The 18,787-nt window shown below is 40.0% G+C and overlaps 1 pseudogene; it reads right to left on the minus strand.

Moving 5' to 3' along the window:
• Positions 1-18,787, minus strand: part of LOC135322457 (trafficking protein particle complex subunit 9-like) — a 56,462-nt pseudogene that overhangs the window by 24,508 nt on the left and 13,167 nt on the right.

An 18,787-nucleotide genomic window follows, 5' to 3' on the forward strand; every position in this document is an offset into this window, starting at 1 on the left:
AAAATTTCCTGCAGACGAAAAAGAGGTCTCCAGAGGTCAATGCCCATACGCTGTTTCCTGAATAGAGCCCCAGGCTGGGGGGACCCTCACCAACACTCCTGGGGGCATTAGACATGTTGCAGGGTCAACCACACTCAACAAGAGTTTGCTGAGACCCCAAGGCCCGCACAGCATCCCTGCTCACAAAAATGTAGTCAGCCCACTTATCAGTTATTAAGAAGCAAAAATACAAAATTGCTTATGTTTCTTACTAAAATTATTTATGAGATGGAAAAAGAAATTGTAATAGGAAAGAAGAAATCTGACTCCGTGTTGGATCTGTTCCTTTGGCTTTAATCCTTTGCCCTGTTTTCTAGGCTCAGACTACTTAGCTCTACACCTTTTTTGAAAGAAAGTTGACTTTAGCCTAAAATATACAGGAGAGCCTATTCTCTGGGCTCTGATCTTTAAGGATGTTAGCTCTTCTGCACTTATGTAGAGAGTTTCAAGTTGCAAAATAAAGAATAACCTTATTTTTGTTGAAGGTTTTACAGGGGCACCATGATTTCACCCACATGGACAGCTGCAAGGACAAAGGACACCAAGGACAAACAATTCGTACAGCAAGAAGTTTGCAACAACCAACCACACCCCCTCCCCTTTGCAGTATAAAAGGAGCATGAATTCTGACTTGGGGAAGAGCGTTCTCCAGGAAACCAGTCTGACATCTTCTGGGTCTGCCAGCTTTTCAGATAAAGTCACTATTCCTTGCCCCAACACCTCATCTCCCAGTTTATTGGCCTGTCATGCGGCAAGTAGAATGAGTTTGGACTTGGTAACAAAATACATTGGAGTTAGTGTGTCTCCACTTCTTCCGCATTTCCAATATGTAGCATGCACATCATTTATGATCTAGTGAAAATAATTCATCAAAGACAACAATAACAAGAAACTCACCTAGCTATCAACACTGAAGTCACAACCTATTAATTTTACATGCCATTTAACAACAAAACCAAAAAACTTAATATAAAGGCTTGATTCCATGGAAATAAAATTATTTCTAGTCCTACAAAACTTTTTCTTTTCTATTTTCTTTTGTTTTCATTATTGAAAGGAAAAAAAAATCAAATCATTTTATTTCACGTATTTTTGTTATAGCTATATATTTTAAATACTACAAAGAGATTTAAATTGCAACACAAAAAGTTCACATATTAGTATAATTATATATATACAATCAATGGGGATTAGGAAAAGAATAGACATTTACTAAAAACCCACTGCACATCCAGTCTTTTACAAGCATATCCTGGAATATAAGCTCTATGATCCAGGGGTCCCCCACCCCCATTCTCATTGCCAACTCCCTTAGTAATCAACTACCAAGGCACCAGCATAGAACCACGCAATCAGTATTTTAGGTATAAGTGAGGCAATTAGCTCATTCAATTCTAAAACAAAAACCCTAAAATAAATACTGAACTTATTTACAGATAAAGAAAATTGGACACAAAAAAGTAAACTTTCTTCCTCAACGTCACGAAGCTATTAACTGGTAAAGGCAAGATTTGAACTCATCTGCCTGATTCTAAAAACTAAGGTGGAAATCCCATTCCACTTGTAATGGTCCAGCAGCACAAACTATCACCCTATCTTTGTTCAGATCAAGCCTTAGACAGCCTGAGACAGCACCCCTTTCCTATGGAATTCGAGGGCAAATGATAAAATTAAGGGTTTTATATCCAGCAGTTTTCTTAGGTCTCATTTACATAAAGTGTCTGCAGGTCAGCAGAAAAACTCTGGGCAATGTGAGTGGGTCCAGAGCTTTTTGCTGATAAGAAACTCAATCTATCAGGATAGAGTGACATTCCCATGAGAGGCCACATGGACATAAACTAAAGGCAGCTGAGCAATGAAAACTAGCAAGACCCTGGAACTCAAGCAAGAAGGATACCTGCCATCCCACACCCATTTGCCTCTTCATCCATGTGGACACAATGTCAGGAGACCCAGGTTCTTGTCCAAGTTACACCATCATGGATTCTCACCCATAAAAAGTTACGACTCTATGCTGTCTTAAGTCCTTTCCAACTCAAATATGATGACACCAATATCTAAGCAGAATCTCTATGTCTCCACTTCCTCTCTTCTAGTAGGAGAATAATTCTATGGCCACAGAGAAATCCAATATAAAACCATGCATGAAGCCAGGAGAAAGTCTGCTTAAGAGACTTTGCTCTCACGCTCAGTGAATGAAAACTCAGAAAAAGTGGTCCTTCTCCCTCAGGAATTGAGAGGTAGCCAGATGTGTGTGTGTGTGTGTGTAAATCAAATACAGTCAAGTCTGGGATGTGAACAGATATTTTATGTCACTGTCATTTCTAGGGAATGAGCCAACTTTTAAAGTAATTTGAATCTAGTGTTCTGAGAGGGTCTCAGGATCTTTTGGTGGAGGAAGGGAAAGGAAAGGAGGAGAGGTAATGAAGCAAAGGAGTAAGTATACTGCTAGGGAAAGGCAAAACATTAATTTTGTTCCTACTGGCATAACATACAAATTAGGAACTGTCTTTCTCCCGATGTCTTGTCGAGCACTGAGTTGCAGAAGAAGCGACAGCCTATTTCTCACTGAGCTTGTGACTATACGTGACATCTTGTACACACAGATAATTTACCCTGAACAAATGCTAGCAGCAGGTTGTAATTCTCCTGTTTTGAGAGACAAGAAAACAGGAGTTCAAAGCGGGTAGATAACTTGACAAAAGTCAGAGGACCAGTAAACAAGAGAGGATGAATTCAAACTCAGATCTGAATGCAGAGTCTCATCTTCCCACTCCCAGGACTGGAAAATCCTTAACACACAGGCTCCCCAGCTCCCCTGCATTGTTCCTGGCACCAAGCATTTCCCATGGCAGAGGTCTCCAGTTCTCACAGACACAGCGCTCTGTGCAGCCAATGACCTTCATCGGATCTTGATCACCTACCTGCCACTCCCACCAGGCTTCACCATACAGGCAGGAAAGCTGGCTTTCAAGTGCATAAGAAGCCACCCCATGTCTAACCTGGGTTCTTCTGGGGCTTCTCCAGCCTAAAGGCAGCCATGAAACTGCTCACAGTTTGTACATGAGCCACACTACCTCTCTCCATCTGTCTCCCCACCTATACTACTTAGCTATGACCATTTTGAGAATCTTGGAAACAAATTTTTAAAAACACAAAAGAAAGGATTCTGTAACAAGTACTTAATACTTACAATTTTAAATGACAAGTTACAAAGTGAGTATTTACAAACCGAATCTGCCTTCCTAGGTGTCAGTTTGAACAGTTAAAATATATAATAGCAAAAAATTTTCACTTACAAAATTAACAAAAACATCAACAATAATCTGGAATAAACTCTAAAACAATGCCCATGTTTTACATGGAGAAAGTACAGGACTGTACTGAGTGGTAAAGTAAGAGGTGTGAATGTAGAGACATCAACATATTGTATGGAGGAAAGTAGTTTTGTAAAGATGTACGTTCTCATAAATATAATTCAAAACTTACTAAAAAATCCCATGACAACACTTATCTGTTTTTTTTTTTTAACTTGAAAAAAGTATTTTAGAATGCTTCAGGAATAATAAAGTCATAATACTAGCCAAGAAAATTAGGGATGGACAAAAGAATCAAAAAAAAATCGCATTGTCAGATATTAAATAAATTTTTACAATATGTTAGATATAGCACTGGAATAAGAATGTAAGATTGACAGAAATAAACCATGAGCTCAAAAAGAGACTCTAGTATACATAAGTATTTTTTACAGGTGGGATTTCAAATCAAAGAGCCAAGTATGAATTCAATAATTGTCTTGGGACAATCAGAGAATCACCTGGAAAAAACAAATTCTATTCCACTCATAATGACCACAAGAAAAATTACAGATAGTGATGTAAATATTAGAAAGTACTAATAACAGCAAATATAACTCTTTGCTCATATTAATTCAACTTCTCCTCTCTATAACAAGTACTATTATCATCTCCATCCTAGAGATTAGAAAAACCTACAGAAGAGATATATACCGTTATAAGAAAGTATTTCTAAGAATAAAATCAAGGATAAAACCCAAAGAGAAGACATTTACTATCTTAAGATTATTTTGGGCCACAACAAAAATAAACCTACTGAACAAAATGAAAGGCAAGATATGACAAGTAAAAGCTCTGTGATACATGTTGATGAAGACAAGGGGTTAATGTTCATAACATACAAAGAGCTGTCACAAAGCAACAAGAAGCTCCCTCACTTCAATGTGTGCAAAGGACAAAAGGGATCATTCACTTTTTAAATTCAGATGGCTAATGAGTGAAAAATGCTCAATACCTCTCTGGTCATCAAGTGCAAACTAAAACAAAGAAAAAGCACTTTAGCTCATCATATTGGCAAATGTTTTTAAAAGATATTCTAGCTAGTGTCCATCTTTGAGAGAACAAACTGTTAGAGAACTTTTTGGAGGACGACATATCAATGGATATGTAAACTCTGAAAAACGTGTGTACACACACACTGAACTCCACTTTTAGGAATCGTTTCACTTAGAAAAAAAAATCAGTTCAAAAACATGTACTCATCAGAGCATTTACACAGCACTTTTTACAATGGTGGGAAGAAAAGCTGAAGTGAAATCATATCCAGCGATAGAGAATTGGTTACATAAGTTATTCTACATCTTTTCATTCCCCACAGGAGAAGGAATTTCTAGAGTCACTTGAAAGCAGCCTGTGATGTATGTAATTGTCACATCCAGGGACTGAATTTCCAGAAACCTTAACTAAAGGAATACTCATTCAAGGTCACAGGAATGTTTGTAAAAGAAGGATGCCAGTCAAACACCATTTCTGACAGTGGAAAATGGAGAAAACTTAAGTATCCACCATCAAGACAATGATGCCGTAAATCAAGGCGAGCTGTAGGCACTAAGGGGCCAGCGTTTCTGCGTGGTCCAAGGCCTTGTCCACAGTACTCTCCCACCGAAGGTGTCCTTGCACAAGAGACCAAACCTACATATCAGGAGACCCCACTACTCTATCTGAAAGGACCGGGTGAGTCTGGAGTGGGAGGAAGTCTATGATATACCCCTGAGTGAATAAACTGAGCTGCAGAAAACATATAGTATGGCCTTATTTTTCAATAAAGCATATACACACACACATATAGATAGATTTCTGATATACGTGTATGTATGAATGTGTATATATATATGACATAGGCATAAAGGTCATGACATATATACACCATATTTTCAGCAGTTTTTACTCTCAGGAAAAAAGGGGAATGGATGTAGGGGCTTTTTGGTACCACCACAGTTCTCTTTTCAGTACTTCAGTTAAGTATACTTGGAATTTCAAAGTTTATTTAAGTCCGAACTAAAATGGAAGATGCCTCCACAAGACAGAATGCTATACTGGTCATTAAAAATCATGCTAGGTGGGATAGAATATTGTAGAAAAATGTGAAATAAGCACAATGGAAAATGGAGGTCTCCACACAGAAAAAGGCACAGAGTGCTCGCTGGTTTTTATGACAGAGGAGATACACAATGATGAAAAGAACAGAAAATAGATGTTAAAGTGTTAATAATTATCTCTGAGTAGTGGGATCAGGATAGACCCTTTGCCCCTTTTTTCAGACTTTTATATTAAATACACATTATTTTTCATCTAAAAAAAGCATTTTTAGATGTCTAGTACCACACATTGAAAAAAATACACGAGTACTTACAGAAACAATAACTAGGAGACACGGCAGCAGCGCCACAGAATGTAGAACGGGCGATCCTGATTAAAATCACGCAGTTACATAAGGATCCACAAAGTGAGAGCACCTGCTGTAACAGGGCGTGGCCGCCTTCTATTTGCCAGTTGTGTCTTCAGGGCTGAGGCAGTTCTGAGCACGGCCAGTGTCAGTGCTGGTGTCTGGATGGATGCCACTGGAGGTGAGGGCACCTGCAAGCCGAGAGGAAGAACAGAAATCATCCTCTGCTTTTTCTGTCTTGTTTCTCTGTTACTTTTAAAGAGAGGCATAAATAAGATAAACTAAATCTTCCCTACTGAAATTTCAGTAATGAAACCGTTTTCAAATTGTTCACAACTTATATTCTGACTATAACTGTCTTTTCAACAAAGCATCATATTTATTAAATGTTAATTAACACAGTTAATTAACTACCTGTTAAAACCTATTAAAGAACATGAAATGCACTACGTGAAAGCACCACGCCTGCAGTAACTACCTTAGCTGTCTTCACGGCAGTGCAGTCAGCCCCCACCATCCCGTAGCCCTGAGCTCCTGATGCTGGTAAGAGAACACGCTGCCGCCTCAGATGGAGAGAAACGGTGAAAGTGTTTTCTGAAATCTACAGCACTGACAAAACATAACTGACAAATCCCAGGCTCCTTTGAGGCTGTCATTTTATGTTTCTAACCAACACCCGTCAATGAGCAGAACCACCCCATTTCCGAGTCATGGGACTCACGTGGGAAGCAGTTTTGGAGAAATTTCCAGGTATAGAATGTAACCAACTATACATAGAACTCTGAAAAAATAAAAGATTCAATACCCTGATTTTGGAAGACACTCAAAATATTCTCCTAAGCCTTAGTAGCTGGAAAGGCTGGGCTTCTCCTAAGCCACTTATTTATTTCACAGCCAGTAAGCATCTCCCACAAACCCTGTTTCCCTGTGTTTGCTGGGAGCCTCAGGCACACTCTTGCTGTCGATCATATAAGTCACAGGGCAGACGCGTGTGTCTCACGCCTGCAACCCTAACACAGGCCCACCTCCTAGCCTCACAGTTTGAACTTAGCCCCATTTTCTAACCTGTTTATTTGGTATCTGTTCTTCTGTAAGCTGCCTGAAATGCTTTTTGGAACAAGTCAGAAGAATGAGTGGGTAGAGAAATGGACAGTTGGACAGGTGAGAGGTGGGCAGACAGACAGAGAGACTCCAAGAAATGGGGAACAAAGAAAATTCCCTATGCAGAACCCTCTTCTAGTCAGGGTAGAAAACCGCCACGGAGACGTGTGAAGAGGCAGGTGGCTTAGGGCTGTTTCCTGGATTCCATGAAAAGTCACACCAAGAGATGAGAGGGTAGAACTATAAATAATAAAAGAAAAAAGCATGCATGCTTGAAAAATATATCTACAATATGTACTTTCTAAAGAATAGATTCAAATCAGCAGGGCCCAATTACACAATCCTTGGGTATTTACAGAAATGAGAATCCCATCTCCAAACCACAAGGCATCCCTTAGGAGCACTGAGAGTCTTCACGGGGCGGTCATAAAGCCGTAACCGCAAAAGCTATGCTCTCCTGCACTTATGAGGAACGAGCAGCTGTGCTAGGGCTGCCCACGTGTGTCAGTTACACCCCCCAGCACCTCTATGGGGGGGACGCCTAGCGAGCCCCGTCTCTGCAGGACCGAAAACTAGTCCGAGAGACGCTAAGCCGGCCTACCAGTTCTCCATCTCACAGGACTGGTCATTCCAGAGCAGGACTCGAACTCGGACCCACGTTTGTTATCACGGTTCTACCGTGCTTTGTGTGCTTATTTTGTGTATAATACATTTGTTTCTGGCATGAAAGGACATTTAATAAATGATCGGTTGTCTTGCCTATCTCTTTAGCTCACAATCTTTATATTTTTGAATTGTACTCTCTTCCCCTGGAGAAAGGAACGGAAAGAGCAGTGGTCAGAATGAGCTGGGGTTCCATTCTTTATCTGTTACCTCATCTCATCCAAGTCCCCAACCAGGGAGAAGGATCAAATATCCTCTTCATCTTTTAAAGAGAGGTCTCCAGTTATGGTGACTTACTCAACTCCAAAACCAAGTCTGGGGGAAGGGCACATGCAGCAACCAGAGCAGTATCATGTATAGGAAGGTGAAAAGAGCTCAGGGGGTCAGCCTGATTTAATTTCAATCGATAAAAGAATACCACACACTAAAAATACTAGCATGCAATGGATTGGCTCTTTCTTGACATCTAGCAAGTTTCCACAGCCCATATGTAACATTATCGTGAACTAGTGAAAGGAAGAGTCCACAGATAGGGAAAATCAATGCCACAGGCAGGCTGAAACCCAGGCTGGAGGAAAGGAAGGGAAAGGGCATAGTTAAGAAAAGGGGAAAGTCTGGGAAAAAGATATCATCACAAGGATTCTCAAGCATCATTCAGCAATCATAAAATCATTCATTCAAGAAAGAGTTACTTAGGTCCTATTTTGTGCAAGATTTTACAGAGGGCAAAGAAAGACCGCAGCGTCCATGTTAGCAGCAAGTGGCGGGGCTATAATACAGTTCTCATTCTGGTACCTTGCACATTTTTACTCAGTATAAAGGGAAAAAATAAAGTAAAATAATACTATGTAAACTCTACACATTGTTGAAATAAAATTAAAGAAGACCTAAATACCTGGACAGACACACCACGCACATTCCTGGATCAGATGACAGTGCTCTTGGAATGTCAGTGCTCCACAGAGCGATCCATATATTCAACGTGGTCTCGATCATAATCCCAGTGGGCTCCTCTGCAGTAACTGACTAGCTGCTGCTACAATTCATATGGGAATTCGAGGGTCTCAGTAACCAAAACGTACTTGAAAAAGAAGAACAACGTGAGAGGACTTGTAATTCTCAATTTCAAACCTTACAACTGTATCTCCAGGTGAGATTAGAGGCCATTTTAACTTATTACTGTGTTTATCCTTATTTTCTAAATTCTCTACAACGAATAAACCTGTTAGAATAAGAAAAATAAAAAGTAAGGTATCTTTTAAAACATGCACAACGATTCATTCATTGGGAAAAAATTATTTTAACTATAAAGAGATAAACAAATATCTATTGAAAAAGGACTACTTAAAAAAAAGGGTGCATTTACATTTTTCATAAATTGAAAACTGAAAAGCACAAACACATCAAGTTTCCAGGGAGACAAATACAACATATCAACACTTATTTTCAAAAATTCTAATTGAACAATGAAAACTCAAGAAAGGGAATATCGTGATTGACAGCCAACTGCAAACACATGGAGAGCAAAGGCCTAGAAATCACAGTTCCTTTAAATCTGCTACTAACTCAATAGGAGAGGAAATTCCTCCCTGAGGGGACAGTGGAATCCCATGCATAAGACAGGATACACAGTACAAACTGCACTAGAATCTGGGGTGATTTTCTTAGAACAATTCTGAAGTTACAACATTGCTGAAAAACTATAAAAACACTGACAGACAGATTAAAACACACAGTCATATATATTATATAGAAACATATGAAGTCTGCTCCCATATTACATAGAAATACAAACATATTTGTGCATTTATAGGCACTGATTACTTTATCTCAGATAGAATATTTCAACTAAAACAAAAAATCAATACACACCTCTTGTCAAATCTAGTTGATAAGTTACTCTTCTATGTAACCATAATGTGTCTAAGATAGATCTAAAATTAGTGAAAAAGATCTTTGTATGGTTTCTTGAATTCTTCTCAAAATTCCAAGCTTAATTTTAAAATAGATCTGAGCAGTATTTCTATATTATCTTTTCCCTTGTGAAATGAACAACATAGTCTGTTCTCAAAATTCTGTCCTTACAATGATTCACGAGCACCGTATCCTCACAAAACTGCTGGACAGCAAGGCGCTATCCAGACACTGTGACCAAACAAATGAAACACAAGGAAGACAGTGACACTATTCTGGAGGGCATATAATCTGTGTCAACACTGGGTTTTTATTTGATTGGTTTGATTGGGTAGCAAGATGAAATCAATCAAGTACTTTCTTCTTTGAGCATGCTGTAAGTCATGACTCTTTTCAGTGTCATGAGCAGGAAAAAGTTAAGCATGACTTGATTAGGTCAAATAGCAACAATCATAACCGGAGATTGAGTAATAAAGAAGTTAACTGAAAGCAATACTTCTGCCTACATGAGACCTAAAATAAATCTACACTGATATCCGAAAGGAAAATGAGGAGATGAGGTCCCCAAAGAGAAAACAAACTAACAAGAAATCAAAAACGGAAACAGTTTTTCATTAACGATTCCAGGAAGGAGTGGAGCATGTTGGTGAAAAGCACAGATGTTGGGGACAAACATGAGGGTCTGAACTCCCACAGCACTGGGTAGCTGTGACACTGATATGTCAGTGAAATTTTCTGCATCTCAGTCTCCTATCCATAGACTGGGGACAACAACCGCACCCATCTCCTAGAACGGTCCTACGAATTAAGTTATTTTATATATAAAATTTTAAATAAAATACCTCAGATTTTATATAATACCCCAAAAGCACAAGGAACAAAGAAAACAGAGATAAATTGGAGTTCATCAAAATTTAAAACTTTGCTTCAAAGGGCACCATCCAGAGAGTGAAAAACCAATACACAGGAGAAAATTTTTTCAAATCATTTATCTGATTAGGAATTTGTATCTCCAAATGAAAAAAAAAAAAAACCCTACAACTCAACAATAAAAAGGCAACTCAATTAAAAGGTGAATAAATGATCTGAAAAGGTATTTTTCAAGGAAAATATACAAATGGCCAATAAGCACAATGAAACGATGTTCAATATCATTAGCTCTAAGGGAAATCAAGTCAAAACCACTAGAAGAAACCGCTTCACACCCACAACAATAGGTTATATTAAAAAAAAATAACAAGCACTAATGAGGACACAGAGGAAGCGGAGCAGGCAGCAGTTGCTGGTGAGGACGTAACACAGCGTGGCCACTTTGGTAAACAGGCTGGCAGGTCCTCAGGGAGTTGAACATTTGGTTTCTGAATGACCCAGCAATTCTGCTGTCTGGGCACACACGTAAGAGAACTGAAAACAAATGTCCACATAAAAACTCCTAAAGGAATGTTCGCGGCGACACTACTCATCACAGCCAAAAAGCAGAAACAACCCAAATGCCTATCACCTGATGAATGGGTAAACAGTGGGGCCCAGCCATACAGTGGAATATTATTCAGCAATAGCAAAGCATAGAGTACTGACACAGGCCACAACGTGGACAAACATTGAAAACGTTACTCAGTGTGAAAGAAGTCAGTCACAATAGACGGTTCCACTTACATGAAGTGACTCGATTTAAATGAAATGTCCAGTACAGGCAAATCCACAGAGAGAGAAGAGTGGCTCATTGGGGCTGGGGGACGATGGGGAAGATGGAAATATCTGCTTATGCATACGGGGCTTCCTGTTGGGGGGAAGAAAATGTTCTAAGATTGAATGGGATGCACAATTCTGGGCATAGAGTAAAAACCGCTGTATATTTTAATGGGTGAATTGTATTAAAATTGTTAAGAAAAAAAGCACCTCGGGCCAGTACCTTCCCATAGTAAATGCAAATTGCTAAATTTTATTACAGGAAGAAGAAACTGCCCTCAGCATGAAAGCAGGAGATCAGCAAATGTGAGTTAACCGAAATTGGACAAGAGCATTTCACTTGAAACAGTTGCTGAGAGTACACGAAATATTCAGAAATAGGAAAATTAGTTTCACATCAAAAAGAAGCATTCTGCTTCAAATGCAGATCAAGGATTCGGCAAGCCAAGCTGCTAGAAATGACCAGAGAAGAAACCTGGTCTGTAAAACAAGCACCAGAGCCAGCAAGGAAGTGGTGATGAGGAAAGCAGGCGGCGGAAAATCTGGAACAGTTTGCTACAAATAATTTCTCTACTGAAAATTCAATAATAAAATGAAAGTGATGTAATGCTCTGTTGACCTCACGTGAATGGGCTTCCTTCGGTTCTCGACTGTTCTGTAACCCCGATTGAGAGATTCAGGAGAATCAGCATGGCTCCTGGGAGTCCCCAAAGGACTGCTCACCAGCACGCTGACCACCATCACATCTGCCAGGGTGGAATTGCAGAGAAGAGACCAACTTCTGAAAGGAAATGTTGACAAGGGAAGAAAAGGCTGCAGTCATTCCTGGGACAGAGGCCATCTTAGCAGAGGCCAGAAAGCTTCAGGTGAACTGCAGTTGCTCTGGGGCAAGAAGGGACCACGGCGGAGCATATCTCAATTCTCTCCTCTCTCTCCCTCGGGTAGGAGAGATAAAGCCTGCATACTTCTCACCTGGAACTGTGGCATCTGGCTGGCAGAAGTCTTACCTGCACGGAATGATTATTCAAGACTCTGTGTAAAAAGCCAAGAAATCGAGAGGGAGTAGGGAGCCAACTCCACGAGCCTCTCAAATGCTCCCATATTTATTGTGTATAATCAAAGGAAAAATTCATCAACAGTTGTGAGATAGTAAGGAGGAACTTCGGGAAAGACGGGATGAGGCAGAGATTGTAAAATCCACAATGAGTACAAAGGATTAGTGTATCTTTAGGGAAGTCATGGGGTGAGGGGAACAAGATACATTTTTAGATATGTGAATTACAAAGCAGACCACCAGACCAGCCAAGTCCTTGTTTTGGGGATAATAGACTATCTAACAGCACACAAGCCCAGCGTTTATTGCTGAGGGCCACGGTCCTTGCTTTGCAACCAGCAGAGTGATATCTAAAACCTCAACTATGCAAGGAAAGCATTTTCTCTGCTTTTTAAGGCAAGGAGTCTGGTGTGAGGATGCACAGGCACTTGCTTGCAAAGCAGTTTCTAAGCATATTTTTTTCTTATCAAAGTTCACAGCAGGCTGGTGTGTGCTACAGTTTGTTAAACCAATCATGGGCTTTCACATGGAACCATTATGGAGGACACCCTAGGATGACAAATCCTGCCTCTGGGTCTTTTCCTGCCATCTTCAGACACTCTAGCAGGGTCTAGGCACATCCGTGAATAACGATCCTAAAGAACCACCCACACTCTTAAATCCTGGTGCTTGAAACTTAATTTTAGCTCTACACAACTTACCGTAGAAAAGTTTCAGAAATAAAAGATATGATATCCCTTTTATATCTCATCATATTACTGATTTTTCTGATTGCTCTAAGCTGCTTCTACTTGGTAAAGCACATAATTCTACAGGTCAACTCAGTAATTTCCATTGGGCATATCTATCCATTTTGGGCTCGCTAACTACTATTGGTCAAATATCGATACACTTAATTGATTTATTTGTTTATCAATTTCAGCCGGGAGGAGAGGGAGTGTCACTCTTTTCCTCAGCCCACCCTCAACAATTTTCTCATCAACTCAGGACTCCTGAAAACAAAACAAAGTATCTGTTTCCCTTCTACTCTTTCCACAAACACAACAGGAAACATCAGCCTGGAGAAAGAATTCAACACAAATGTTAAAACAAAAATCTACAAACCTGAAGCAACTCCATCTCCGAATCATGATACACAATGAAATGAGAGTAAGTGTGTCAGGCACAAAGCAGGCGTGAGCCTGACCACCTCATTTCTATTCTTCAAAGGAAGGAAGGTTTTTGTATTTTTTTATCATTCTTTGTCATTGTTTCTGATTATGACAAAAAATAGTTTATGAAATAATTATGCACTGCAATAACAGATTTTTATTGTATCAAGTATAGATGGCATTCAGAGGGGATAGGAAAACCCAGCTCTGTAAAAAATGCAAAATTTTTCCCCTGTTAATAACACGTATACAAAATGCCACAGAGAATTCAAATTCTTGTGGAGAGGAGCAAAAGCCACAAAACAAAAGCAAAGTCATTACAATGAGTCAATTCAAAATTCACTGGACAAACATGCTCAATGCATTCAAAGAATTTTAAAGGCACACTGCAAACCATTCACTTAATGATCTACAGGCTAGAGGAAGCATTTCCCTCTTTAAAAGACAACAGAATTCAATAGGGTGCCCCAACAAACAAGGACCAAAGAACAATCAGGTTTTTAACGGTTCTCATAAATCAGCATGTTCTAAAGATCAAAATCCAGAAATTTTAAACATTCATTCAAACCACAATGAAACAAGCATTTCAAAAAAAAAAAAAAAAAAAAAAAAAAAAAACCCAAAGAAACTAAGCACACAGATCATGTACATAGATTAATAAGCATGTCTTGTACCGCTGGAAGAAAGAACAGGCTATAGCCTTTTACTTGAAAAATAAAACTACTTTTAAAGATAACTGCTAAAACACATTTCACCATTCTTGTTGCCTTCAAAAATCTGAGGCACTTGTATCTGATCAGAAAAGCAATTCTGAGTAATAGTATGTTACAATTCAGCGCCAGTTTGCTTTAGAAGAAAAAAGAAAAGCTACTGTTCCTCAAATCCTGCACAGAGTGTGAAGTGCCTCCCGGCCTCTTTCTCCTCCCGTTTTCTAAGCTCATGCTCCCCAACCCTTCTGAAACAAGTATGACAACCTCTTATTCCCAATATGCCAAATGACAAAAGAATATCAATTTATTTGTGTAAATATATGCCTACACCTTGAACTTGAGGAGAAAGGTATCAGAAGTCTATATGGAACTTATTTCTACCTTCCTGAAATCACACACACAAACGTTCACACAGACACAGACACATACCCCCTGGATTACTGGACACTTCACAAGCTTAGGAATTCCAACTTCTAGAAGATAACTTTGTAGTTAGTTTAAAATACAATTCTGTCAGCTTTTGAAAGACTTGATCATCTGCTAAACCATCCAAATATCAAAGAGACCCAATTAGCCTTCTCTGTAGAATGTAATTTCCATTGATGGCAAAACAGACCCTAAGAAGTACTGGATCAAAGACTCGTGTTTATCACTACCTATGATCGTTTTTAAGCACATTAACAGATTCAGAAATGTATGTCTCAACAACATTTATTCTTATTGAAATAGCATACGTGTTCAATTGTCTATACAGAGACTAGGTCACATGATGGTGTTTAAGATCTATTTTGTGTATTGCAATATTTATTTTCAAGTGCAGACAAGGAGGGTGTGTATTACTCAGTTGTAGAGCACCTACTTAGCATGCACAATGTCCTGGCTTCAATCCCCAGTACCTCCAAAAAAATAAATAAAAATAAGTGCATATTTAAAAATAAGAATAAAGTTATAAAAAAATACAGACTAAAAACCACTGCAATCTAGCTGCTACAATTATACTAAAAAAACAAGGGTTTCTATCAAACACTGACTATATGCCAATCACAGAGACAATCACAAATCACACCTGACAACCATCACGTGTGATTCTCTGCTAACCTACTAAGTAAACACGGATGAGCAACCCGGCACTGCGGATGAGGAGACGGATCTCGGAGGAGCCGTGGACGCTGACCGTCCTGCTCCCCGCGACACCACGTCAGCCCAGGGCAAGCACTGACAGAGCTGCTCTGAGGGGACACTCAGCTGCATGGAGCCTTGGGGCACTGGGGAGTCCCAGAAAACACTAAAAATTGTTCAGTGAAAAACCAGCTCAAATATATTACATTGTGCAACATCCTTTAAACAGGGAACATGACTGAGACTTTTTGATGCCTCCGTGTCCTTTCCACCATCATCAATTATTTGCCCTCTCAGCGCGACCAGTGATGAACTGGACCCCATATGAAGTGCACTCAAATGGCAGAGCTTTTAAAGCTGTTTTATGAAGTTTGTAAGACTCTGTCTATGCCTCACACAGTCGGTCATCCATCACTTCTCACCGGTGTGGACGTACCACCTGAAATCACTCCTTTCTGCTTTTTAAAATCCCTTCATCTAATCCAGACTTTTCAACAGCAAAGAATCAGCTCAACCACAGACAGTGAACAGCTTTTCACCAAATGGACTCGAACAGCACATCGGACTACCTGGAAGCCCTTTTCGTCTATTAAACCCACTTCCGGCTACTTCATCATTTTCTGATTGGTGGACTTGGCCACCGACTGGCCAACTCATAGAGCTCCCAGCCTCACATCCTGGGGTGGGAGAGGACCCTGCTGTTTGGAGACATCAGTGAGGAAGGCGGACATCCTCCAGCCAGGTCTGCACGGGTAGAAGTGCGACAGTGTGCTCAGAAATTATAGCTTTAGCATCCCTGGGCTCCCATGGACTGGTTTCACATTAACCAAACTCATGACACACTGATGCAAGAAAACCAGAAACTTATTAATGTAACAGAAGAAGTGAAACTATAAACCAGACTGAAATATCAGAGTTCAACCATGAGTACATTTTCTCCTCCACAGCCCAATCACGGGCAGGCAGTCACATGGCAACCATGGACAGAAGCAGAGCAGGAAGGGTTTGTAGATTAACTCAATGGACTAAATTTCTGTTATACGAACAGATCTACTGCCTAGAAAATAATTAACGCTAATCACAGTGCACACTTCTTGGACAGTGGCTGAGACATGATAGTGAGCACCTGTGTAACTCTACTTTCCCTGTCATTTCTGGGCTAACTGATGCAAAGTGGTACAAAGATTCAGGGATGCAGATACCTCTAAACACCCAAAGCCCATCGCTGGGAGCCTCAAAACCAGACAGCCAGGGTTTAAATACCAGCTCTGCCACTTACTAGCTCTGTGACCTTGGCCAACTTACTTACCCTCTCCGTGCCGAAATTTCCACACTGTAAAACTGGGATAACAATCAAACCTTCCTTACTCACTTGTTGAGAAAATTGAAGGATTCATTTCTGTAAAACTCTCAGAAAAGAATGTAGCACATTTTTGGTGTTCAACAAATGTCAACTTAATATAAAAGTGATTTACAAGTCTCCCTTCTAATAATATTATGTGTTTCCTGGCTAGTATAAGTCCCAAAGAAAATCCTTATTTCTCCTTTTATAAACTCTTGGGGAGCACCCTCCCATTCCATCCCACCACCTGTTTAAACTAGGGAGGGGATGCCTCCTCCCAACTCCTCTGGGCCATGGAGAGTGCTTCTCCCTTCATACCCCTGGCCACTGGATCACAGCTAGCCCTCGTCACACTAAGAGTGTGAGGTGTGAGTCCGGGGAGACAAGCAGGGAATGTGAAACCCTACCTTTCCCTCCAGTGTTGGTCACCATTGGGAAGCACCTGGGATGCTCAGCTCCATGTCAGGACAGCCCTGTGCATGAAGGGGCAGGTCCTCCCAAGGGAAGGCTCGCTGTGGCCCAGAGTTACCTGGGACAGGGTGAGTCTCTAATTCTGGGACACAGTATCATGACACACATTTTCCCACAGCCCTGAAGTTCATGGAGAACGTAGCTTCATCAGTAAGAAGACATTTATCGCCTGCCTACTCTTTTGTGTCATCTCTCAGTTGGCTGCTGGAGACAACATGCATATAAGTATTGGATCCCCATAGGCCCCAACATATATGAAATAACAAAAATTCTGTGGCTTAACGTTGGTTCAGGGTGACTGTGTAACAGTTCTGACTCTGCTGATGCTTAATTATGGGTATATGAACTATGGAACCTCCTCAAATATCTTTCATCATAAAACCAGCTTTTCTTGTTTTCCTGTTTCTTATTAATTGACAAAGACTATAAAATGATGGCTTCACACCAAACAGCAGCTAAGGATTATGAGCCCTCTTGACATACCCACTGTGGTAAACACTTTACATAATTTCTAATTCTCACAATTCTACAAAGCAGATACCAACGTCCCAATATCTCAGACGAGGGAAAAACTCAGAACGAACTGACTCAGGCTCACATGGCTCAGTGGCAGCACGTGCACGCAAACCCAAGTCAAAAAACTACACCCCTTCCTATATGTACCAAATCTCCTACCACCAATTAACACAGAGCAGCGGGATCAATACTCAGGGAACCCAGCACACTTTTCAGATTTAAGGTGCTCCAGAGGCCGCTACTAGCTGTTTTATAAATTCCCGGCTCACTGGTTTCTAACACTGGAAGAAAAGACCGATTTTGCCATTGTTTACACAGCAAGTCTGAGATGTTCACAGCGAGATGACAGAATAAAACTAAAATATGAGCAGAACAATTTTTACAGGTAGACAGACATAATGGACATTGTGCTATTCTGAAGCATCAAGCAAAGAAATCAAAACAAAATAACGTTGTTTAAGCCTTCTTTAACAAACAGGAAAATTAAGATGTTAAGAAGGTGCAACAAGCGCCACCTATGGCTAAAAAGACCTTCCAGGTTGCCAGGAAGCATGCAACACAAAAATTGCCTGTAGGATCAGAAACGAGAATCAGATAACTAAAAGCTTCTGTAGCACACACTGCACTTTGCTTCGGGGGAAGCGACGGTAACTCAGTATTTAATCTGATATTGCTAATACTCCTGAATATAAACAAAAGACACAGGCTCATGGAAACTCATCTTAGAAGAGGAAAGAATCCAGTCAAGCCACTTCATTTTACAGGAGGGGAGACTGAGACATGGGATCTGTCCTCCTTGCAATCGGCAGCAAATCTCTCCTAGGCCTCATGTCTTGCACTGTAGCAAAAACGAACAGATCTGTACTAGGCCTATATTCATAAAAGCCGCGTCTGTATATTTCCGAAAGTAGGTTATCTAAGTATCTTGCAACATACTTCTCAAAATCCAGGAAATCATACATTTGTTGAAATACAAAAACATTTATTTACATAATAAAACAGCATGAGCTTTATTGTCTCTATTAAAAAAGTTACATGTCAAATCAATGTTTTGATATTTTAAACCTGTTAAGACTGCAGGAAAAAAGATCAAAATTTTCTTTAATCACAAAAGAGAGAAGCTTATTCCCAGAAAATGATCAATGTGGATGTCAGAATCCAACGAATTTAAATGTCTGAGTGGATGGTTACACGGCAACATGACATCTGATTTCTAACAATACACATTCTGTGTAAATAATCTTCAAGGTCGTCTGCTTAAGGCAATTTAACTAGT

The sequence above is a fragment of the Camelus dromedarius genome, chromosome 11 (assembly GCF_036321535.1).
Source record: "Camelus dromedarius isolate mCamDro1 chromosome 11, mCamDro1.pat, whole genome shotgun sequence".
Lineage (NCBI taxonomy): Eukaryota > Metazoa > Chordata > Mammalia > Artiodactyla > Camelidae > Camelus > Camelus dromedarius.